This window comes from Macrotis lagotis, chromosome 8, assembly GCF_037893015.1.
Source record: "Macrotis lagotis isolate mMagLag1 chromosome 8, bilby.v1.9.chrom.fasta, whole genome shotgun sequence".
NCBI classification, from domain to species: domain Eukaryota; kingdom Metazoa; phylum Chordata; class Mammalia; order Peramelemorphia; family Peramelidae; genus Macrotis; species Macrotis lagotis.
The window spans coordinates 28,335,574-28,360,482 of NC_133665.1; the positions used below are offsets into that span (position 1 = coordinate 28,335,574).

At 37.9% G+C, this 24,909-nt stretch overlaps 1 protein-coding gene across 7 annotated transcripts in view; it reads left to right on the forward strand.

Moving 5' to 3' along the window:
* Window positions 1–19,678: 19,678 nt before the first annotated feature.
* Window positions 19,679–24,909, forward strand: part of AGTPBP1 (ATP/GTP binding carboxypeptidase 1) — a 235,238-nt gene continuing 230,007 nt past the window's right edge. For all 7 annotated transcript variants that reach the window (XM_074196612.1, XM_074196615.1, XM_074196616.1 and 4 more), the window contains exon 1: window positions 19,679–19,766. The gene's annotated coding sequence lies outside the window, so the exon portion shown is untranslated. The remainder of the gene's footprint in view (window positions 19,767–24,909) is intronic.

Below are 24,909 nucleotides of genomic sequence, written 5' to 3' on the forward strand. Positions count from 1 at the left end.
AAAGGTTCTACTCCCCCCAAAACTGTCACTTTTCATTTGTAACATTTTCAGCATATATGTGGTTTTATAGCATTATAGACCATTAGAACTATATAGAATCGGGGTGGCTAGGTGGCACAGTGGATAGAGTACTGGCCCTGGAGTCAGGAGTACCTGAGTTCAAATCCAGCCTGAGACATTTAATAATTACCTTAGCTGTGTGGCCTTGGGCAAGCCACTTAACTCCATTTGCTTGCAAAAAACCCCCCTAAAAAAACCCAAAACTATATAGAATCTTGGAGATCATTTGTTTCAATGCTCTCATTTTACAGAAGAGGAAACTGAGGCCTAAAAAAGGAGAAATGATTTCCCCAAGGTCAGATAACTAGTTAGTGGTAAGAACTAGAAGGAAGCAGTTTTAATTACAGTTTAGTACTTTCCCACTACATTGCAGAAGTTACTTTAAGTGTAATAGATTATTTTAATACACTGTAATATAATATTTGCAACAGAACAAGGACAAAGCCATTATCTTTAATTTGCGAGGCAGTCACACATTGCCATAGATAATTTTGTAGCTATTTTCTATAGTCAGTTCTAAAATGACCCTAAATTGAACAGATATTTTAAGACTTGTGAAAAAATTCTGGAATAAAATTGTCAAGAAAGTAAATTTAGAGAGAAAAACAGAGGAAAAACTCTGAAAATAATAATGTTACAATATGAGTATTATTATGTAGTACAATTGTTTTAAAAATTATAAGAACTAGGTTTAACACTGGCATGATGTGATAAACACTTGGGACTGAAACATTTCTTTCCTGATTTAAAAAATTCCATGAATAAAATAGATTATTTGTAACTGCTATGTAAAATAGTTATCTCTGACTTCTGGCATTTTAGTTTGTATCTAATAAATTGTCAATAAATATTGGACCTGACAGGTCCAATTGTTCATTGATTGACTAGTAGGTTATTATAGCCAGAAGTTGCTTTTTTCTTATCTTTGTTAGAATTCTAATATTTCTTGTTGTTCTTGAGTCATTTCAGTCAAGTCTGACTCTCCATGACCCCATTTGGGGTTTTATTGGCAAAGTTATTGCAGTGGTTTGCCATTTCTTTCTCTACCTCATTTTACAGATGAGGAATTGAGTCAGAGTGAAATGACTTGCCCAGGCTCAGCCTATGTTAGGTAGCACTCCAAGATTTGTAAAGCTCTTGCAGAGATGATCTCATTTATGTCTCACAGAAACTTTTCCAGATAGATTCAGTATGTCAGAACTTCTAGTCTTCTAGCACAATATTTAAGAAAGCAGGGTCAGTTCTGTGCCATAATGGGACACTGAGAAATGGGTTAGATAAAAGGAAAGTGGGTGGTGTTCTAGCATTTATACTAATGAAGTTTTGAGATGGGATGAAAGTACACTAAATAACTTAGGATCAAATCCATGGCTTCATATAATTGTCAGGATAGGCAATATGAAAAGGAGAAAAATGGACTTTTTAATTTCATGGTAAATTCATTCTCCACTCCAACAAACCCTTGTCTCTTTAACTAGCTATATTTTAATAATAATTATTTGGGAAAAAGGATATATGTGATCACATGTTTCTTTTAATATGAGTCTGCTCTAAAGTAAAGCAACCTTTAATATCACAGAGATAAATTACATCTTGGACAGGCATTTTTGCTTGGGAATTAACTTTGGATTTTCAATTCAAGTAACTTAGGGCTAGTCTAGATTGCCATAGGACTAGGGTTCCCTATTCCCATTAAAAGGAATTAGTTTTTCCTAAAACATAATAAAGTTGTCTCTGGAACCTTATTAGTCTCTTCTTTCCAGGCTTTAGCTTCCTGGTCATGTAAGGAAATTTTTTAAAACCCCACTCATGTAGATTTCTAACTCTTCTGATTTGGTGGATAGTTATGTGAATGACCATACCTTACTCTGCTAATGAGACAAATTTCCACATGCATATACAGGCTCATTGAGAGAATCTAAGAGCCACTGTCCTTGTTTTGTATACTTTTAACAAGTCATTTGTCAGGGTAAAGTAAATTTAATTTTATTAACTTTAATGATTTTTGAATGCCTCATTTCAATCCAACATCAAACCTGAATTAGCAGGTGTTATGCCCACCCCAAATAGCTGTGCAGTAATGATTATATTAAGAAGACACAAATGGAATTTTTAACATTTATTTTTATTACTCTACAATTGCTTTATTCACATGTCCTGTCTTCTCATTGAGATTTTAAGGGTTTTTTAAAGGGCAAAAATCATGTCTTATAAGTTATGTACTTACTCTGTAAACCCCAAAGCACCCAGCAAATAATTGACATTTAATAAATACTGATTTGAACTAAAAAATAATGGAGTCATGGACTGCATAACTTCAAATTCCTTAACAGTCTACTTATATGTTGATAGTCTCTTCTGAGTATGCAAAATCTCATAAATTCTACAACCCACTCATTTGGAAATATTATTAATCCAATCAAGAACTAGGCAAAAAATAAACTCTAGGATATTCATATGAACTATGTAAATGATAAAAGGCAATTGTCTACTTAAGAAACTGAATCTTTTTCAAACACTTTAGCAATAATTATTGCTTATTAGCATGCAGTATGTTCATTACAAATAATTTTATATATCCAAGAGCAAATAGTTCTTCAGGACCTCTTCTTGATAATGAGGTGCTAGCCATTTATTTGAAAATATCACAGTTATTCAGGTATTTCCCCCTTAATATATTCATAGGAAATATTCAGGTATATGTACTAGAAGGTATCTCTTTCTACATATTAAAAGGTGAACTTTTAGAACTTTTAGAAGAGTGAAAATACCAAATTGCCCAAGGCTTGTGTATACATATGAGCCCCAGAGAAAAGACCATATAGCCATATACCCTTTACAAGGAACCATGGATGCCAAGATGCTTTACAAAAGTGAAAATATTGAAATAACAATAACACTATTGACAGTAGGGGTGGAAGGAAACAAGCAGATCTTGTTTTTGTTGATGCAGTAAGAAATCATGTATAAACCATCAAAAAACTTGGATGTTCTCTTGTTGTTTTATCAATAAAGATGAATTTTTAAAATTTCTGTTCTGAGTTGTTTCCCTCCTTCCCTCTCTTTCAACCTCATATTAGAGAAGGCCAACATGTGATGTAGATATTTATGTGGAACCACATAATACATCCTTTCATTGGAGGTGGATAGCATTTTCCTTCATAGATCCTTCATAGTTAATTTAAATATCATATTACTCAGAATAGCTTAGACATTTAGAGTTACTCTTTTAAAAATATTGCTACTACATTTTGTAGTAGAACATTTTCTTGATTCTACCTATTTTACTCAGCATTATTTCATGCAAGTCTTTCCATGTTTTTTTTTTTTTGTTTGTTTTTAGGTTTTTGCAAGGCAAATGGGGTTAAGTGGCTTGCCCAAGGCCACACAGCTAGGTACTTATTAAGTGTCTGAGACCGGATTTGAACCCAGGTACTCCTGACTCCAAGGCCGGTGCTTTATCCACTACGCCACCTAGCCACCCCTCCATGTTTTTCTAAAATCAACCTACTCATCATTTCTTACAGTATAGAAGTATTCAGCCACTCTGTAATTGGTAGGCATTCTCTCAATTTGAGTTATTTTCCATCATAAAGAGAGATGCTGTAAATATTTTAGAATATGAAAGTTCTTTTCCTTTTTCCCCTGATCATCTTGGGAAACAGACTCAGAAAGTGGTATTGCTACATCAAAGGTTATGCAACTTTGTAACTCTTTACTGATTTGAACTAAAGTGTTTTATAGGGTGACTAGGTGGCGCAATTACCAAGTGTCTGAGGCACAATACCATATTTTTTCCCAAAATGGTTTGATCAGTTAACAATTCTACCAGCAATGTGTTCATTATTGCAATTTTTCTATATCCCTTCCTACATTTTTCATTTTCTTCTTCTAGGCAATCTGTTATGTGTGAGATGGTACCTCAAAGTTGTTACAATTTGTATTTCTCTATTTTTATTTCTATAATAATTACAAAGTGATTAGAATGAAGCACCTGGAGAGAAAAAGATTTAAATTCAAATCTGCCCTCAGACATTTACTAACTGTGTGATACTATCTGCCTCAGTCTCCTCATCAGATAGAGAAGAAAATGGTAAACCATTTCAGTTTGCCAAGAAAACCCCAAAGGGGGTTACAGAGTTGGACATGACTGAACAACATCACAATCAATAATGATTTAGCATTTTTTAATATGAATATATATAATTTTTATTTTTCTTCCAAAAACTGCCTTCATATCCTTTGACCATTTATCAGTTGGGGAATAACTCATCTAATAAATTTGACTTGGTTCTCTATATACTTGAAATATGAGACCTTTGTTCATGAACTCTATAAAATGTTTTCCCCCAGTTTTCTACTTTCCTTCTAATCTTGCTTTCCTTGTAATCCTTCTAGTCAAGTTACAATGATTTTTATTTGTATAAGACCATTTTAATTTAATATAATCAAAATTATTTGATGTTTATACTACTACACTTTCTCTTTATTGTTTTTACATAAATTCTTCTCCTGTCTATAAATCTGATAGGTAATATGTTCCATGCTCTTCTAACTTACTTGTATCTACCCTTATATCTAGATCATAGATGAGGTCATTTTGATCTTATCTAAGGAAATGGTATAAGATATTATACTATACTTTGTTTTTGCCAGGCTGCTTTTCCAGTTTTACCAGAAATTTTTATCATACAGTGAGTTCTTATCAAAAAGCTTAGATCTTTATGCTTATAAGACACAAGTTTACTGTAATAATTTATTACTGTATTACTGTATTTTGCTACAACAGACAAGATGGACCCAGAAATGTATTTTGATTATCCTCAATAAAAAACCAAGCATTGATCTTTCAGTAAGTAACTAGACTGGTAATAGGAATGGGGATGATGCTGAGAATAGGAGTCATCTCAGATCCCTCAGAAAGTTAGAGTACCTTTCCTGGTACTATGAATACAAACAGGGAAGCTATCTGGTTAATGAGCAAACAGTAAAGACTGGAGATGTAGCATAAAGAAGATGCCAGGTAACAATTATCTTCTAATCACTTTATGAAGAAAATCTGAGTCATAGGCCTTTGCAGCCATTATATATCTTATGGGGGGCTCACTTAACACTTGCTTCACAACCTGTCCCACAGCTTGGACCCATGCCTCCATTGCCTTTGGATTGCTTTCCAAAGAGGAGATTATTTCCATAGTCTAATATTTTTCTTCTTTAAAGGACATCATTTTCCTTAGTATTTGTGAGCAATGGAGAGCTAGTATAACAAATCCAAACTCCCCTCTCCCTATCATCCTGATTAGTTGGTTCTTCTCCATCATTATCAAAGAAGAACAAAATGATATTATTATGTTTGATACAAATTACAGTGTGTCCGACTGTGGCTGATCAGACCAATATGAACTCAGAATGCTCTACCACAGGTGGGACACAAACAGTCCATGTGAACACCTGGGATGCTAACTCTAAACTTAAGTATGAGCTGCTTCAATTATGCCCTCATTGAGTGCAGCACTCTCTCTGATGAGGACACAGCATACTGAACAGTCCTGTGCCAATGTATCTTTTTTACTAATAGTTTGTAATTCAGAATCTTTATAATTTCAGTTGAGTTTTTCCCTGAATCATTCTAAATTAGTATGTGGTCACTGCAATGAAGAAGATGTTCAACAAAGGTAGTTTTATTTAAATAGAATTCTGATTTCTCTCATCAATTTCAATGTGTATAAGAAAATTAGATATTTTTCTTCTAATGTTACTAAAGAACTTGCTCCTAAAATGAGGACTGCTATCCAGAAAAAAGATGCTATAGATGTCAAGAGTCACAAACTAACATTCCCTTTGACTTATTAATATTTTTAATAGCATTATAACTTGAATATCATCATTGAGGTTTTTAAATAGGGCTTGGTCCTGTGGTTTCTATGGTCAAGGAAACTCTTGGATGAAGTAATTCTTTCTATCAATGCAAATCAGCATCTTCTAGTTTTAAAGAATTATTGAGAGCAGTGGAAGGTTAAGTGATTTGTCCAGAATTACACAGCCAGTGTGTGTCAGAGTAAGAGGACATGACTTTGGAGATCGTTAGTCCAACCCCTTCATTTTACAGATGAGGAAACTGAGGCCCAAAGATTGGTCTAAGGTCACAAAGTAGTGACAGAGGCAGGATTTGACCCCAATTCCTCTGACTTCAGACATGTATGTGTATAAAAACATGTTATTTGCACACACACACACACATATATATATATGGTATTCCAAGAGTATTAGCACAGCAGGGGTTTTTAACTTCATTAGTTTAAAATCACAGTAAGATTTTTTGGGGTCTTTATATTAGCATTACATTTATAAAAAAACCAGAAAGAAACTAAAAGACCTGTTTAAAATAACTGAATTTATATATGGAATCTATATAATAGAATATTATAATACCCTTTAAAATTATAAATGTAAGAATTATTTATTAAAAAATTGGGAAGACTAATATGAAATAATATGAATTGAAAGGAAAAAATGAACCATGATAAAAAAAGGAACAGCCAATGAGCAGTTATGAACTAACTATAAATAAAATTAACTTTAATTATAAATTTGTTGTAAATGTATATATATTTGGTTTTCTTAAAAATTTTCAATAATAATTTTTTTGAGAAGCACAATTTTGTTACTTTTGAGTATCCTCATTCCTTACAATCAGGTACATATTTCATTATTAGGCTCTATATTCTCTGACTATTTATGCCTTCAACAGTTAGAAAGGCAGAATGTTTACCAAGGTCTTATGGAGTTGAATTAATGATGTAAGTGTGGTTGTTCATACTGGTGCAATGATAAAAATTCATTAATTCAGGAAATATTTTCAGGCTTAGTCCTTCCTTTTTACTTTTCTAGGCTTTTAATACCATTAGATTTCAGCAACTTCAACAGATATTGGTTAGCCACCTGGTACCATTCAGAGCACACTATATTGGGCACTGGGGGAGGTTCAAACATTAAATTAAAACAAAACAAAACAAAACAAAACCTAGTCCCTGCTATCAGTGTAAAGAGGGGATACATGATACAAGTAACTACAAAGATTTTTTCCCTTTATTTTCTTCCCTTATTAACTTAAGTATGAGATTCTTAAAGAAAAGGTGAAACTAAGAATCATTTAGGGAATTACTAATTTTTATTTTTACAAGACATTTTATTTGCAAATTTCAGCAAGCTTTGCTTTCAGGTTATTTCTCTGGAGACACTGACTTCCACTTGAAACTCTCAGGAGACAACAGTTGGTCCTATGTGGAAATTGTATATAAGCTTTTATGACAATGTGCTTACGTAATTCACTTTAAAGGATGCTTTTGCTGAGTGAAAAAATACATGGGTAAATGGTGCCTTATTAGTTCCCTGGGGAAGTTGTTGGGAGGAGGAGCTGAGCTCTTGGAATTGGGGTTTGCTTGTAGAAAAGGTCACTGAACTTGATCTTGAGGAGGTTTATATATATAGGGTCTGAAAGAAGATGCTGAGCTGAGTGTACTGATGCATTTTTTTTTATGATTAAAGGACTGTACTCAGTTAATGACTTTTGTAAATGTTCTCAATTGAAAAACAGTGGCAGAGGATGGGATTAGAAAAGAAGCTAGGGTAGAAGGAGGGTTGAGGTATGATCTGACTGAATAAATCCATAACAGAGAATACCATGCAGGGTAAAGGGCATAGGGTTTGTCTCAGTACTGCAATTTACTGTCTGTATAATTTGGGACAAATAATCCCTCTGTGCCTTTATGACATTTAATATTCCTCTCAGCTTTAAAACTATAAGGATATTAACTAATGAGATGGGTATCCTCATCTATAAAAAGGAAAGAGAGAGAGAGCTAGTAAGACTGCTCTTTGGGTTTTTCCATTTACAGCTAAAAACTTCACAAAGGTCAGGTTTTAACCACTGAAGGGGGCCCAGGAACATAAAAATCTTCTATTGACCTCTCTGTTTGGAGATAAATTGGAGTGGACTCTAATACTTGTCTGGATTTGACACCGATCCCTTTTCTTGATCAGTGAATCAATAAGGGTCTATTGAGTTCTTGAATATTAACCATTGTACTAAGCATTGGTGTTAACACTGAAAAAAGAGCATTTTCCTTTAAAAAGCTTATATCCTATTTGTATGAACTGATGCTGAGCGAAATGAGCAGAACCGGAAGAACATTGTAACAGCAGCATGGGGTTGATGATCAACCTTAATAGACCTGCTCATTCCATCAGGGCAACAATCAGGGACAATTTTGGGGTATCTGCGATGGAGAATACCATCTATATCCAGAGAAAGAATTGTGGAGTTTGAACAAAGACCAAAGACTTTTACCTTTAATTTTAAAAAAAGTTATCTTATTATGTAATTTTGCTATCTCTTATATTTTATTTTTCTTTCTTAAGGATATGATTTCTCTCTTATCACATTCAACTTAGATCAATGTATACCATGGAAAAATGTAAAGACTGCCTTGGGTGGGGGGAGGGAAACAAGATTAGGGGAAAGATTGTAAAATTCAAAATTTATAAATAAATAAATTTAAAAGTTAAAAAAAGCTCATATCCTAATAAGGATACAAAATATACATATGTATGTTGTGACTTGCTTCACCTTGGGACCCACAGTGGCAACCTCCCTCCCAGAGGAGAGCTGAGAATAAGGAGTCAAGCCACTACTGCCTTATGCCTCCAGCTCAATTTTATTACTGCTTAGCTATTACATATATACTGTTAGGTCTTCTAGGGTAGAACAAAGAATAATGAGGTGATGGGGGGTGCAAGCGGGGTTTGTTCAGCATCTTGAATTACAGGATAAGCGGGTATATTAGGGAGGAGGTGATAAAACACAGATGTGTCTAGTGCCCTTGGTCTGTGGGGTGGAATGTCCAGCTCCCAAGGACTCCGGCGTACCTTATCTCTCAGGGCGGCATGCCAGCTCCTGAGATTGTCCAGGTGGTGGTTTACTTGGAAATGATTTCTGTCATGGCTGTTAGAATAGCCCGTGTACCCACACATGTAGGCATTTACATGTACATATAAAGTAGGCACAAGGTAGTGTTATGGGGAAATGTATTGGGGTGGGAGGTGAAATGAACTCAAGACTAGTAAAGGACTCTTGGAAATCAGAGAGGAAGCAGCTTATGAAGAAAAGCAAATAGACCAGGATGACTGGACCACACTGTAAATGGATTTCAAAGGGACCCTCCACCCTGTGAAGACCAACAACACCCTAGTTCCTCACAGGGCATAAACTATGTAGGTCTTCCAGTTTTGTCCAAGTAACTAGATGAGAAGATGGCACAATTTCCTTTGCTGAGGTACCATTCCCCCAGGTCTCTTTTCTCAGGTCAGTTTAGCCCCTCTTTTAAATTACCCATCATTTAGTTCTTACTCTGTCATCATGTATGGCAAAATTTGCAAGTGGGGTTGTTAGATTTGCTCCATCCCAGAAAAATTACATCATATTTTTTAATTAATCTGATCACAAGCCATATGACTTATGTGGGAAATAACATGATATAAGCAAGATGAGGACAGGATTTAGAATAAGGTAGCTCAAGCCTGAACTCAATTAACTATTTGTTTGGCCTTGGGCAAGTCACTTCCACTCTAGGTTTCAATTTCTTTGTTTGATAAATAGATGGAAGGTTTCAGTTTCTCTATCTGATAAACAGAAGGAACAAGATTTTTGGAGGATTTCTTTCAGTTTTAAATCCTATCTAAATCTCTGTTTCAAAGATAAGTATCTTCTAGAATGCATCTAAATCCAATGAGAATCTGGATCAACAATGAAACAAGGTTCAATGATTTTATATTAAGAATTCATTTATTTTAAGGGATATTTTATATTTTATTTAATTTTTTATATTAAGAAAAAATCTTTTGTTTCTAACATCACATTCTTCCCCAATCCTCATGACAAAGAATAAAAAAAGAAAAAGAAAAGGATCCATCTACTTTCTAAGTTTTGTTAATTTTAATCAGTTAGGAGGAACAGAGAGAACTTGAGCCAAATATAGTTTGAAAGAGATATTGATTAATCAATATCAATCTGTAATTTTAGAAGGCTCATTCAGAGATCTTGGCATTCATATTTCTGTGATGCATGGCTGCAAAATTACATAGGAAGTAGTTATTTGCTCTCTTCAGCAACAGCTATAGATATAACTTCCTATTTAGGAGCTACTTCTTATAAAATGGGACCAAAAAAGCAGCCGAATAATCCTGTCCAAGTCTTCCTTTGCAAATTTTTTCCACATAAAACTGTGTAGAAAAGAAATGGTTAAAAGATAAAGGAAATTTTAAAGGTACTTAAAGCATGACTGGGGAAATATGGAAAGAAATATAGGAGAAAAATAAAAATAAAATGAAGAAAATACAGGAAAATGCACTGTGGAATAATGAGAGCTCCAATAATTGGAGTTAGAAGACAAAAAACTGAAATTCTAGTTTTACCACTTTCAAGGAATGTGTCTCTACTAATAGACTTATTACTACAGTACATGAGGACATATTGAGGGAAAGAGTTTGTTTTTCCTGGAGAATAAAGGACTTAGGGGTGACAGGATCACTGTGTTCAAGCATTTCAAAACTGTCCTGTCAAAGAAGGTTTAAAATTTGTTATGCTTAATTCCAGAAGGCAGATTTAAGAGCTCTGGAGTAAGTGAGAGAGAGAGAGAGAGAGAGAGAGAGAGAGAGAGAGAGACAGAAAGACAGAGAGACAGAGAGACAGAGAGACAGACAGAGACAGAGACAGAGACAGAGAGAGACAGAGAGAGACAGAGAGAGAGACAGAGAGAGACAGAGAAAGACAAGAGACAGAGGAAGAGGAAGAGAGACAGAAAGAAAGAAAAAGAGAAAGTTAGGAGAGGGAGAGAGGGTGGGAGAGAGAGAGAGAGAGAGAGAGAGAGAGAGAGAGAGAGAGAGAGAAGAGGCAGAGAAATTAGAAAGGTAGGAAGGGGAGAGTGAAAAATAGCAGAGGAGAGAATTTATTTTGTCTAACTCATTTTGTTTCCACCTCGCTGATAATTGGCAACTTCTAAAGTGAATTTGGGTATAAATATTCAGTTATTGTCTTACTACTAGATCAGGGCAAAGAGTAGTATCAGAATAGTAAACTCTTAATTGGGGAGGAAACAAATGGCAAAATAACAGGGAAATAATATCACAAATTTAGTTTCACTCCCCTCTTCCTGAATTAATTAGAGAAAAAAACCTTTCAAATTCATCATTGGAGGAAATTCAATAATGGAAGCAGACCCATGAACTTTATGCAGCAAAGTCAAGTATACATAATTTTACACAGTATCTACCCTTCCCCTGGAGACTTCTGTCATGACTCCTCTTTGCTTCAGAGGGCCCTGATTCCCTTATGAAGTCTCAGATGGCCCTTAGTTCTCTCCAGGTAGTCACTGACCTATTCAAAAACCCTCTCCTCCTTCCATAAAATCCTTCATCCTAAGACCCAGCTACACTATTGACAAAGAGTCATAGGGAAGTAGAATTAAGGAAACTTCTCCACTGAGTGATTGTGTTTTTGGACCAGGAATTTTGGGAAATATCATCTTAGTCAGGTGTGTCTATTATATAGCCTTTCTCTAATAAACAAAAGAAAAATTATGCAGCCTCAGGTATGCATGTACAGGCTGTAGGTAAGTAGTTGATGACATCCAAATTAGAGTTGCAAAATGTAGATCAAGCAAGGAAGTCACATGCAAAGAACATAATACATAGTATCACCATACACAGTATCAAGACTGTGGTCTAAACACATAGGTTTTATGCAGGAATATTATATAAAAGAATCAGTTATTTAGTCATCTAAGTCTGAAAGGTAGGGTGATGAAACCAGGACCTACTTTAAAGAACTGTGAAGACTTTTAGATTGTGACAGAAAAAGCAATGCAGGCAGAGAACAATCTTTAAAAGTTGTATTAGGTAGGCAGTGTTTGTAAGAATTTGGAATTCAAGAATGCATTCTCAACACATCTTTAAGATTTCTAGAATGCATCTAAATCCAATGAGAATCTGGATCAACAATGAAACAAGGTTCAATGATTTTATATTAAGAATTCATTTATATTCAGGCATTCACAGGTAGATTTAGACTCTCCAGGTTTCACAGGTACATTTAAAAGTTGTGAAGTTTAGCTAGGTCTTTAATGGAGTTACAGTAGGTAGCATGCTAGGCCTAGAGTCATGAAGACTCATTTTTCTGAATTCAAATTTGATCTCAGACATTTGTAGTTTGTGTGATCCTAGGCAAGTCATTTAATTCTGTTTGATTTTGTGTGATTACCTGTAAAAAGAACTGGAGAAAGAAATTACAAACCACTTCATTATTTTTGTCAAGAAAATCCCATATGGTCATAAGAAGTCAGAAATGACTGAACAACAACAACAAAAGTTGGTACAATTCAGTTCAACAAGATTTAATTAATTAGTTATAATATGCCAGACACCATGTGAGTCCATGAGGATTCAAAGAGAATATCAAAATAGTCCCTGCCTTCAAAAAAGTTATGGCCTAAAAAAAGAAGAAAACATCCACACAGAGAAAGATATTGGTGATTTTATTGTTATAGAGAATTCCCTGCATGTGAAAACACTTTCTACTAATATAGTTGGCATCTTTCTTTTTTTCAACTTAAAGTTTTAGAGAGAAATAAGAGGGTAAATGACTTGTCCAGCATTACACAGTCAGTATGTGTCAGAGGTGGGGAATTTTAACCCGGTTATTCCTGGTTCTGAGACCAGTTCTCTATCCATTATGCTATGTTGGTTGGTTCTTGTCCCTCATTAACAAAGAGGATCAAAATGAAGTTATTATGTTAGAGACAATTTACAGTATGTCTGACTGCAGCTGATCAGACAAAATGAGTTTGGAATGCTCTACCACAGGTCAGGCACAAATAATCCATGTGAACACATGAGGTGGGTTCTCTAAACCTGCATATCTCACGTTTCATTTGAGCTATTGCAATTCTGCCTTGCTCTTGGAGTACAGCACCTCTTTGATGAAGGCACATCATTCTGGGTGGTCCTGTGCCTGTGGGTTTTATGTTACACAATCAATTCCAAAGTTCTTAGGATGAGACCTTGAGAGTGTCCTTGTATTACTTTTTTCCAACCTCCCTGTAAGTGCATGAGCTCTCCATAAAAAAAAAGTCTTTTTGGCAAGCAAATGTGATCAGCCCATCAGAGTTGTACTTTCTATAGTAACATTTAAATGCTTGGAAATTTAGCTAGAAAAAAAGACCTCAGTGTCTGGTCCTGCCAGGTAATTTTCAGAATCTTAAGACAATATAAATGGGAGTGATTTGATTTTCTGGAATGGTACTTGAACACTCCAGGTTTCACAGGCATACAATAAGGAAGTCAGCACAATGACTGTGTAGAACTTCAGCTTGGTAGTTAATCTAATACCTCTTCTCTCTCATGTTTTCTTTTCTTTTCTTTTTTTTATAAATATTTTGTTTTCCAAGTACATACAATAGTATTTTCTACCTATCATTTTTGTAAGGTTTTGAATTTTACAATTTTCCCCTCCCTCCCCACCCCCACAGTAGAAAGTCTGATAATCTTTACATTGTTTCCATGCTATGCATTGATCAAAATTGAATGTGTTGAGAGAAAAAAATATCCTTGAGGAAGAAATAAAATATTAGAGATAGGAAAGTTATGTAGTGCATAAGACAACTTTTTTGAAAATTGAAAGAAATAATCTTTGGTTTTTGTTCTTTCTCTGGATACAAATGATATTCTCTGTCATAGATAACCTAAAATTGTCCCTGATTATTGCACTGATGGAATGAGCAAGTCCATTAAGGTTGATCATCACCCCCATGTTGCTGTTGGTGTGTATAATGTTCTTCTGGCTCTGCTCATTTCTCTCAGTATCAGTTCATACAAGTCTTTCCAGGCTTCTCTGAAATCCCATCCCTCCTGATTTCTAATAGAACAATAGTGTTCCATAACATACATATACCACAATTTGTTTAACCATTCCTCAATTGATCACATCCCCTTGATTTACAATTCTATACCACCACAAACTCTCTCACACTTTCTTTCAGAGCCTCCCAAACACTACGTTAGCTCTGACACTGTATATATCAACCTCATTATCAATATGTACCTTCCTGAAAAGTACATTCCCAAAGAAAGTGAACTTATACAGAATTCAAAACTTCTTTATTTTCTGTAACCAATGGTTTCACCAATGGATGGTGTGTTGATGGCTGATGGAGCACTTATGTTTTCTTGGTGTTGTTAGGACAAAAATTAGCACAAGCAGCAGAGAATAAATTATACTAGGCATGTAAATATGAACTATATACAATAAAAAGTAACTAGGGGGTTGTTGAGACAACTAACAACTGGGGGATTTAAGAAAGACCCTTTGTAGGAAGTGACATTTGAGTAAAGCCTGTAAAGGACCAAAGATTTGAAGTATCGGAGGTGAGTACATAGAGAATTCCAGGCACTGGGTTAAGCTGGCCCAAGGCACCGAAGTGAGAAATGGAATGTTGTAAATGAGACTGGTTTTGTTGGAGTATAGAATGTTAGTGGTATAATAATGTGAACCTAGAATAGAAAGATTGGATGGGATCAACTTGTAATGGACCTGGAAAACAGAGTAGTTTGTGTTTCACTAGAGTCAACAGGAGTGATGTTATCAAAACTGTGTTTTTGGAATACTAATTTGTCAACTGTTTGGCTTTGAGGGAAAAGACTGGAAGGAGGGAGACCATTTAGGAAGGTTTTTAAAATAGTTCAGGTAAGAGATGATGAGGTCCTGAACAAAGGTGCTGGCTGTGTGAATGGGGAGAAGGGGATAGATTTGAGAAATTTTTGTATTTGCCTTTCTTTGTCCAGCACATAATACAGTTTAAGCATATAGTAAGTGCTTAATAAATATTTGTTGGTCAATTGATTTATTATGGTAGTAGGATGGATAAAGTTTGGTAATTGATTGGATAGGTGGGAGTTAGCTAGAGTGAACCAATAAAGGTTGACTAGAGGTTGGTGAGTCTGAGTGACTAAAAGGATAGTGTTGGGGAAAGGATGGGAAGTGGGGAGGACTTTTATGGGGAGATGATAAATGATGATAAATTCTGTTTTGGCTATGCTGAATTTGAGATAGCTATGAGATATCCAGATGGAGGTGGTCCAAGTATAGCAGGAAATTGGTGATGATAAGACTAGAGATTGAGAAAGAGAGAGATGAGGACTGGAATAATACTGGATACTGGAGTAATCTTCATAGAGATGATAATTGCGCCCATAGGAGCTGATGAGCTCACCAAGAGAGTATATGGAAAGAAGAGAATGTGTTCATTGGATAATAGGGCAAAATGTAAGAATCTGGAAAAGAATAAATAAATTTGAGTGACTAGCAGTGGCTCTTTCTGGGTAGGGACAGGTGGGAGTAATATGTAGTTATTTGCTTAATTTGATCCACTTTCATTTAATTTTTAGGGAATTGGATTATTTGATTAAGAACAGTTTTCAAACAGAAGTGAAGGAGATAAAAGTTAATGGAGCAATTTTTTTGACTTGTTAATTTTTTTAAAAAGATTGTTAAAACAGAGCTTTCTTAATTAGCTCTCTTAAAAGTGGCAAAATTCTGATCATGCTGCCCCCAAAATTGTTATTGTAGTATTTCTCTCCCACTCACATTAACATGCCAAAAATCTAGAGTAATTAGTAAAAGGAATGTTTCCTTTCAGGAGAAATGGCTTACAGTGTCTGAACAGTTTGCACAGAAAGAATAGATATTCTACAAATGTCTAGTCAATTGAATTAAATTGCTTTTTTGGAAGTAGCTAAAACTGACAGAGTCCTGATCCAAAGGATCAGGTCATCCATATTGTGCCAGTACAATATGGTCTGGCTCCTGAGCAGCTTTTATATCCAAGATTCTACTCAAATTGCTACTTTCTTTTAGCTACTATCTCCTTTCTGCCTTCCTACAATCATTTGAAAGAGCAGATCTCATTTCACTTTTGCTACTTGCTAGTTATAGTCTATGGAAGTTAATTCATATAGGAAAGAACTTTTTACTACTAAGCCTGCCCATCTATTCAAGTTAGCTCATTGGATAATTGATAATCATTGGTAACAACCATAATGTCAATGGGAAATAACATTTTTTGTGTGTGTATGAAAAGGAATTTTTTCAGACTTATACTCCAAAAGTATATGAAACTCAAGCTCCAAAGTCCATTAATCTGGGACCCTCTCTTCTGAGGAGAATCAATGCCCCTTATTGGGTGTTGAGGGGCAGGGTGGAGTTGATGAAAGCAGGAGAGAAGAGGGAGCTGTCTCTTCAGTTTCTTTAGGTTCTTCTGTTTAACAGTGAAGATCCATCCTTAATACCATCTTCTTTTAAACCTCCTCTGAACCTTCAAATAACATTCCCTTGACTGTTCCTTAAAGGAACAGAAATGTAATTTTACCTTGTTTCCCCTTCTCTTTGAGAATAGAATGCCTCTTCAGTAGGAATTAAAGTCTCTTGGAGAAGGGTGAAGGGAGGGGACACTAGAATTGTTGTAACTATTCCTGCCTCTCTGAACTATGTGATACCCCTTGATAAGCACATACATATATACATGAACATGGATATTAAATGAATTCCCATATGTATATATGGGTCTAGAGTCAGCCTCAAGCAGAATTATGAAGAATACAACAATTTTATTTAGTATTTTCTCAGAACTCCTTTAAATAACTTTCTCTTCACTTTCAGGAAATTCCTGCTATTTTCCCCTTCTTTCTGCTAAGAATCCTTATTACATCACTTGTTACTCTAGATCTTTATCCTTACATGCTTCCTCTTCCCCATCAAAGTCCTGCCTTGTATCCCAGTCCTTATAGCTCAAACACATACATATACAAATAATGTCTCCTCTATTGAATTGTAAGTTTCTTGAGGGCTGGGAGTTTTTTTTTTTTTTTTTTTTTGATTTGGTTTGTCTTTTGTATCAGGATTAAGTGCAATGACTGGCACATGGGAGAGGCTTAATGTTTATTGATTAATTGGCTGGAGCAGAAAGATTGGAGGAGAATCAAGGGAGAGCAGTGATTTGGAAGTCAAGAGATGAAAAATTAACAAGGATGTCAGATTATCAACAATGTCAAATGCTTTCTAAATTTTTCCCTGGAGAATGAGGATTGAGAAAAAGTATGATCATTTAGAGGTTAATGATGACTGTGGAGAGAACAGTATCAGTAGACTGCTGTGGAGTGGGCAAGTTGTGGGGAACTGGAAGGAGGGAAAAGTATAAAAGTTTACCATATTAAAGGGAGGAATGATAGATGACTGAAGGCTGGGCAGGGTTGAGGAAAAGTTCTGACACTCTATCCTCTGAGGCAGGTAGGACATGAACTGAGGTTCAAAGTCAAGTATGGATAAGTTCATGCTCTGGGCTCCAATTTCTTGTAAAATGAAGTGATAGGATTTACATTTGTCTAAACACTATGGTGTCTGCCCTCAAAGAACTCACATTTGATTGGATAAGACAACATGCACAAAATTAATGTATAAAGAACATGTATAAATGAAAGGTAATTTCACTAGAAGGTAGGAGAGGGAGATCTGGAAAGGCCTAAGGTAGAAGGTGGGATTTGAGCTGATTCTTGAAGGAAGCCAGGAGGAAGAGGTAAGGAGGTAAAGCAATACAGGTATATTGAACAGTCAACGAAAAGGTGAAATTCAGTGTTACGTTGCTAGAGAGTGGTTGAACTGACACTCTCTGGTCTTCAAGGTTCCAAATTTGGTGTCCTTTCCATTATGCCACATTATAAATTGGAAATGAAAATCTCAGCTTTTGTCATCATCACAAAATGTTCCTTATGAAACATTTATTGACTGATTTGCATTCATAGAAACTGGGAAAACTGTTAATTGCTGAATAATTAGATCCCCCCCCCCCCCAAGAAAAGAACAAATCTACAAGTTTTGGAGATTGGTCTCCCTCCCTCCTTCCCCTTCATATCTTAGCAGCTGTTCCATGAATCCTTTTTTTTTTTTTTTTTTTTTTTTTTTTTTTTAGTTTTTGCAAGGCAATGGGGTTAAGTGTCTTGCCCAAGGCCACCCGGCTAGGTAATTATTAAGTGTCTGAGGTCGCATTTGAACTCAAGTCCTCCTTATTCCAAGGCGGATGCTCTATCCAATGCGTCATCTAGCCACCGCCCATGAATTCTTTTGCCTGAAAAAAAATTCACCTAGTGAATCACCCATCGCGGCTGATGAACATTTCTGAAACTAAACCTGTTTTTTCAATCCATTCATTTTTGTATAAAATATCAAGTATATACTTAAATATATACATGTACATACATATATAATATATACAAGAATAGAATGCAAGCTTCTTGAGGGCAGGGATTATTTAATTTTTAAAATTTGCATCCCCAGTGGAGGACGCGTATAGGAAGTGCTTAATAAATGCGTGTTGATTGATGCACTGGGAGTTCCCAGCTAAGATTTTCCAGCTTGCTAAAAATCTGTTAGAATTTGTTCTCTGTCTGAACGGCCTTCCAAAACACAGGACTGCTCCAGTAAAGCAAGGGAAGATTTCAGTTGATTTGTTATCACGGTCTTTCGTTTGTTTAAAGTCATTAATGAAAAAAAAACCCCCAAACTCCTAAGCCCGGAAGCACATCTCTTCCACAGACTGCAATACTAATTTTCTCTGTCCGCAGAAGTCTGGCAGTAAGATTAGTTGTTTGGGGTCCTTTCAGAGCTCCTCGGACCGGCTTCTCTCTACGTCTGCTTCCCACAGATTCACAGTCTGGAGGCGGAAGGTCTTCCCGCCTGAAAGGGACCCCTGCAATAATTTGCATTTGCACCACTTGTGCCTGTATGCGAAGTGCACGTTAAACCAGGCCGGGGGTGGGCTTGCTGGGGAGGAGCGGGAGGGAACGGGTAGTCTTAGACCTTTGCCATTTAATTCCGAGTGTGTGAGAGCTCCGGGCACCCAAGACCCGTTAAAGCGGCCGGGAGGGATGGGCTGTGGGTATGGCCAGCCGCAGGACAGAGGCTGCAGTTGGATTCCGAGGCCACACGGCGGGCACCAGGCTGCAGGGGTGAACGGAAGGCAAGGCGTGGGGGCCTCGAGAGCGGGACTCGCGCGCGTGCCATCAGTTGGCAGTTCGCGCCTCCCTGCGCCGGCCTCGGGGCTGGGTAAGGATGGGGGCGGGGCGGGGCGTAGGCCCGGCCTGGGCGGCCCAGCGCCGTCCTCCTCCTCCTCCGATGCCCCTTCTGCCACCGGGCCTCCCCTCGCCAGCCTTAGGGACGGGCGGGAAGGAGGGGGAGCCGAGTGGGGGCGGGGAGGCGAGGCGCGGGTCGGCGCGTGGGCTCTGCCAGCCCTCAAGGGGCAGCGGAGGGCGGCCCACGCGCCCTCCCGCGAGGGGCGGGGCAGGAGTGGGGGCGGGGTGGGTGGGCTCCCCCCGCCGCCGCCCGCGAGGGGCAGGGAAGGTGGGGCGGGGCGGGGCGGGGCGGCGCGGTGACGTTGCCCGGGATGCGGGCAGGTTCCGCCGCCGCCGCCGCCTCCTCGCCTGCTGCCGGGGTTCGTATGAAAACACCGGGTGGCTGGCGGCGTGTGAGCCGTGGGGCCCCCGGGGAGCAGCCGCCCGAGCCGCCGCCGGCGCCCTGCCGGCCGGCCCTCTCCCGCCCAGAGCCGGTAAGAGGAGAAGTCGCGCTCCCCTCCCCGCCGCCGGCCCTGCAGCGGGGCCCGGCCCGGCCCGGCCCGGCCCAGCCCGAGCCGGGCCAGGCTCCGGCGCCAAGCCTTGACTAGCGGCCGGGCCGGGCCGGGCCGCGGCGGAGCCCGGGGAGGAAGGTGGGGGGAGCAGGCGGGTGGAGGAGGGCAGAGCCGGGGCCCCTCCGCCGCCCGCGCCCCGGCTTCCAGAACGTCACTCGGCTCCTGCTTTTCGGGGGTGTTTTGGGGAGGAGGCGGCGCCCGACGGTCCCGTCCCCTCGGGGAGCCTCCTGCGCCCGGATGCCTCTCCGGCCCCCGGGGCCCCGGCCTGTCCGGGCCGCGGCGGGCACACCGTGGCGGTGCAAGCCCGGGGGTCGCGAGCCGGCCTCCCCCGGCCCCCCGGGCAGCGCTCTCCGGGCCCCTGGGGACGGGGCTGAGGCCCGGAGCGGCCGTGCCCGCCCTGCCCGCCGCCCTTACTGCTTGTCACCCTGTGGGCTCGGCTGCCCCCGAGGAAATGGCCAGTGCAGCGCGCCCCGGGGGCGCCGGGGCCCGGCTTTCTTTCCTTTCCCCGCAGTCGTGCTCCCTTCAGCCTCGGGTGTGTCCCTGCCTTTGTGCGGGGCGGGCCGCGCCGCCGCCTCGGTGGGGAGCCGCCTAGGACTTTCTGCTTGTACATGGGGGGGGTATTGTGGGGGTGCTCAGCTCCGGTGGACTGGCTCCTTCCATCGGTGCCACAGCCAGGGACACTTGGGGCTCTCCGCGATGGGGAGTCCCATCTGCATTCAGGATTCAAATCCTGCCTCTCACTCTTACTACTTGGGTGACCTTGGGCAAATTTTTAATCTCCCACACTCTCGGGATCTTCATCCATTAACCGAGAGAGGTGGATTATGGATAGCCTTTGAGGACTCTTTCTTTTTTAAATTTTCCTCAGCATTTTTATTTATAGTTTTGAGATGCAAATTCTATCCTTCCTTCTCTCTCTCTTCTTGACTGTCCCCTCTCCCCTTCCCTGAGATGGTAAGTAGTCAGATATAAGTTATACAGATGTGATTATTTAAAACATTTACTTCAGTCATTTTGTCCAAGAAGACTGGAATAAATAAAAAGAAAGTGTCAAACAATATCAGTTTTTTCTGGCGGTGGATAGTGTGCTTCATCATGAGTCCTTTGGGAGTCTTGGATCATTGTATTTCTGAGAATAGCTAAGTCATTCACAGTTCTTAACTGAACAATATTACTGTTCCTGTGTACAATATTATTCTGATTCTGTTCACTTCATTATGTACCAGTTCTGTAAGTTTTCCCTGATTTTTCTCAAGTCATTTCTTATAGCACAATAATATTTCATTTACATTACTATACCCTAACTTGTTTCACCATTCCCTAATTGATGGTTATTCATTTGATTTACAATTCTTAGGCACTGAGGTCTTTTCCCAAACTTAATCTATGATTCGTAACATGTCCTATTGATAAAGACCCAACTCTCATTTTTTTCTCCCATTTTTCTAATATTTCTTGTTAAAGGAGCTTTATGATCCAGCAGTGTCAGTGACACCATTAGTAATGTTGTGCCTATAGTGAAAGGAAAAAATTTTCAAAGTTTACTGTTATATGTTACCTATTGCAAACTTGTTTAGGAACACTGAAGGGAAATTGGGTTTACAGTTCTGGTTTTTCCTATTTGTTCTATATCCTTGACCAAGTCAGATAAATTTTTGATCTGTAAAACTGGTCCAAGAATACTTGTATATTCCCCTATTGACAAATAGTCAAAGGATATGCAAAGGCAATTTACAGATGAGGAAATCAAAGCAATCCACAGTCATATGGAAAATTGCCCCAAATCACTACTTATTAGAGAAATGCAAATTAAAGCATCTCTGAGGTACTACCTCACACCTCTCAGACTGGCCAATATGACCAGAAAGGACAATGGTCACTGTTGGAAGGGATGTGGGAAATCTGGTACACTAATACATTGTTGGTGAAACTGTGAACTCATCCAACCTTTCTGAACAGAAATTTGAAATTATGCCCAACAATAAAAATGTGCATACCCTTTGATCCAGCAGTACCACTACTGGGTATACCCTGAAGAGGTGATGAAAAAGGGTAAAAACATCAATTGTACAAAAATATTCATAACAGCCCTGTTTGTGGTGGCAAAGAATTGGAAATTAAGTGAATGTCCTTAAATTGGGGAATGACTTTTTTGCAAGGCAATGGGGTTAAGTGGCTTGCCCAAGGCCACACAGCTAGGTAATTACTAAGTGTCTGAGGTCAGATTTGAACTCAGGTACTCCAGGTGACTCCAGGCCCTGTTCCGATCCACTGTGCCACCTAGCCGCCCTAATTGGGGAATGACTTAACGAACTCTGGTATATGTATGTCATGGAACACTATTCTATTAGAAACCAGGAGGGATGGGAATTCAGGGAAGCCTAGAAGGACTTGCGTGAACTGATGCTGAGTGAGATGAACAGAACCAGAAAAACATTTGTATAGCCTAACAGCACCATGGGGGTGATGGTTAACCTTAATGGACTTGCTCATTCCATCAGTACAACAATTGGGTACAATTTTGGGGTATCTTCAATGGAGAATAATACCATCTGTATCCAGAGAAAGAAGTATGGAGTTTGAACAAAGACCAAGGCCTATTACCTTTAATTTAAAACAAAACAAAACCGTTATCTTATTATGCAATTTTGCTATCTCTTAGATTTTGTTTCTTCCTTAAGAATATGTTTTCTCTCTTATAACATTCAACTTAGATCAATGTATACCATGGAAACAACGTTAAGACTAACAGACTGCCTTCTGTGGGGGGTGGGGTGGGGGAGGGAAGCAAGATTAGGGAAAAAATTGTAAAATTCAAAATAAATAAAATCTTTCTTAAAAAAAAAAAGAATACTTGCATTACCCACTTCACAGTATTGTTATGGGGGAAATACTGTGTATATTTTCTAAGCTCTATATCAGCTACCTAAATGTGAGCTGTTCATTTATCACTTTAGAAAATTTTATTTACCTATTGTGAGTTGATTATTTCCATAATTGTGTGAAATTCTCATGTCAGAAGTATTATCTTGTTAAGACATAGTCACATACAGAATATTTTTGAACCAGTAATCTATCAAATAAAAAAATATCATTTATGAAGTGCTGACTATGTGCTTACCTACCTTGCTAGAGATTTATAACCTGCAACTTTGTTAAAATTGCTAATTGTTTCCAGTAGTTTTTTGGATGATTTCTTGGGATTCTCTAGGTAGACCATCATGTCATCTGCAAAGAGTGAGAGTTTTGTCTCTTCCTTCCCAATTCTGATTCCTTCAATTTCTTTTTCGTCTCTAATTGCTGAAGCTAACATTTCTAATATGATATTGAATAGTAGTGGTGATAATGGGCATCCTTGTTTCACCCCTGATCTTACTGGGAATGCCTCTAGCCTCTCCCCATTGAATTAATGCTTGTTGATGGTTTCAGATAGATACTGCTAATTATTCTAAGGAACAATCCATTTATTCCTACACTCTCTAGTGTTTTTAGTAGGAATGGGTGCTGTATTTTGTCAAAAGCTTTTTCAGCATCTATTGAGATGATCATATAATTTCTGATAGGTTTGTTGTTGATATAATTGAGTATATTAACAGTTTTCCTAATATTGAACCAACCCTGCATTCCTGGGATAAATCCTACTTGATCATAATGTATTATCCCAGTGATAACTTGTTGTAATCGTTTTGCTAAGATTTTATTTAAGATTTTTGCATCTATATTCATTAGGGAGATAGATCTATAATTTTCTTTCTGTTTTAGGTATGAGCACCATATTGGTTTCATAGAAAGAGTTAGGCAGAGTTCCATCTTTCCTTATTTTTCTGGAGAGTTTATATAGAATTGGAACCAATTGTTCCTTAAATGTTTGGTAGAATTCACTTGTAAATCCATCAGGCCCTGGAGATTTTTTCTTAGGGAGTTCAATGATGGCATGTTAAATTTCTTTTTCTGAGATAGGGTTATTTAGGCATTTAATCTCCTCTTCATTTAACCTGGGCAACTTATATTTTTGTAAATATTCATCCATTTCACTTAGATTATCAAATTTATTGGCATAGAGTTGGGCAAAATAATTTCAAACTATTACTTTAATTTCCTCCTCATTGGTGGTGAATTCACCTTTTTTCATTTATGACACTATTTGCTAGAGATTTAAAAAGCTGGACTATTCATTGCCCTGGGAGCTTCCTTTTCTTAGAAGAAACAGTACATATGTATATGATAGATAACATAATATTGTATAATCTTTATTTTTGAAGAATGACATCAAAATAAATTAGAAAGTGAATGGAGAGATGGACTTCATGTAGTTAACTAATCAATATGTTGTATAATGTGAAAAATACTTAGAATAAATATTAAGGAGTTTCCACAAAGTAGGAAAAAATTCAAGACTTGATTGATCTTGTTGATTGTCTCTGATGAAAGCATTATTTGTTTAACTTCTTTCCTAACATATGTGACTAAAAAGTTAGGTGACCTCTAGGCATGTTATTCATTGTGGTCTATATTAACCTAAGACATTTTCTAAATGTATTTGTTTTTTCCTTTTTCTGTTGTATTTAGGAGTGACTACTTCAAATTTCTTTATGATTAATAAAAGTTGCCATGCAACTTTTGCTGAGGAAGGGGATGAGCAAGAATACCAAAATTTTATATTCTTGTTTCAGATTTTAAATTCTGAAATATATATATTTTTAAAAAGTCATTTATAGAAGGTCTGGAAATTTCTTACTTTAGTCATATTTCCAGCATGTGTGCTGGTAAAGGGAAGCTGTGATATTGAAAAATCCAGAATGATAAATAATCAAAATCATGTTATTGGGCACCTTATGTTTGATATTTTGAAAAAGTCACAATGTGAAGGCCTGACTCAGTACCTGGAAGCTTTTTGAACTTCTCTATCCTGATTACCTGTTGACCTTCTCCCTATATCAAGATAGAGAATGAATGAATTTAAGCAGCTTTTGGAGAATAGTACCTACTTTGTTTTTTTTAAATAAAAAAATTCCTAATTGGGTTATGGGCTACAATCTGAGAAAAAAATAGTAATTCTGTTAAT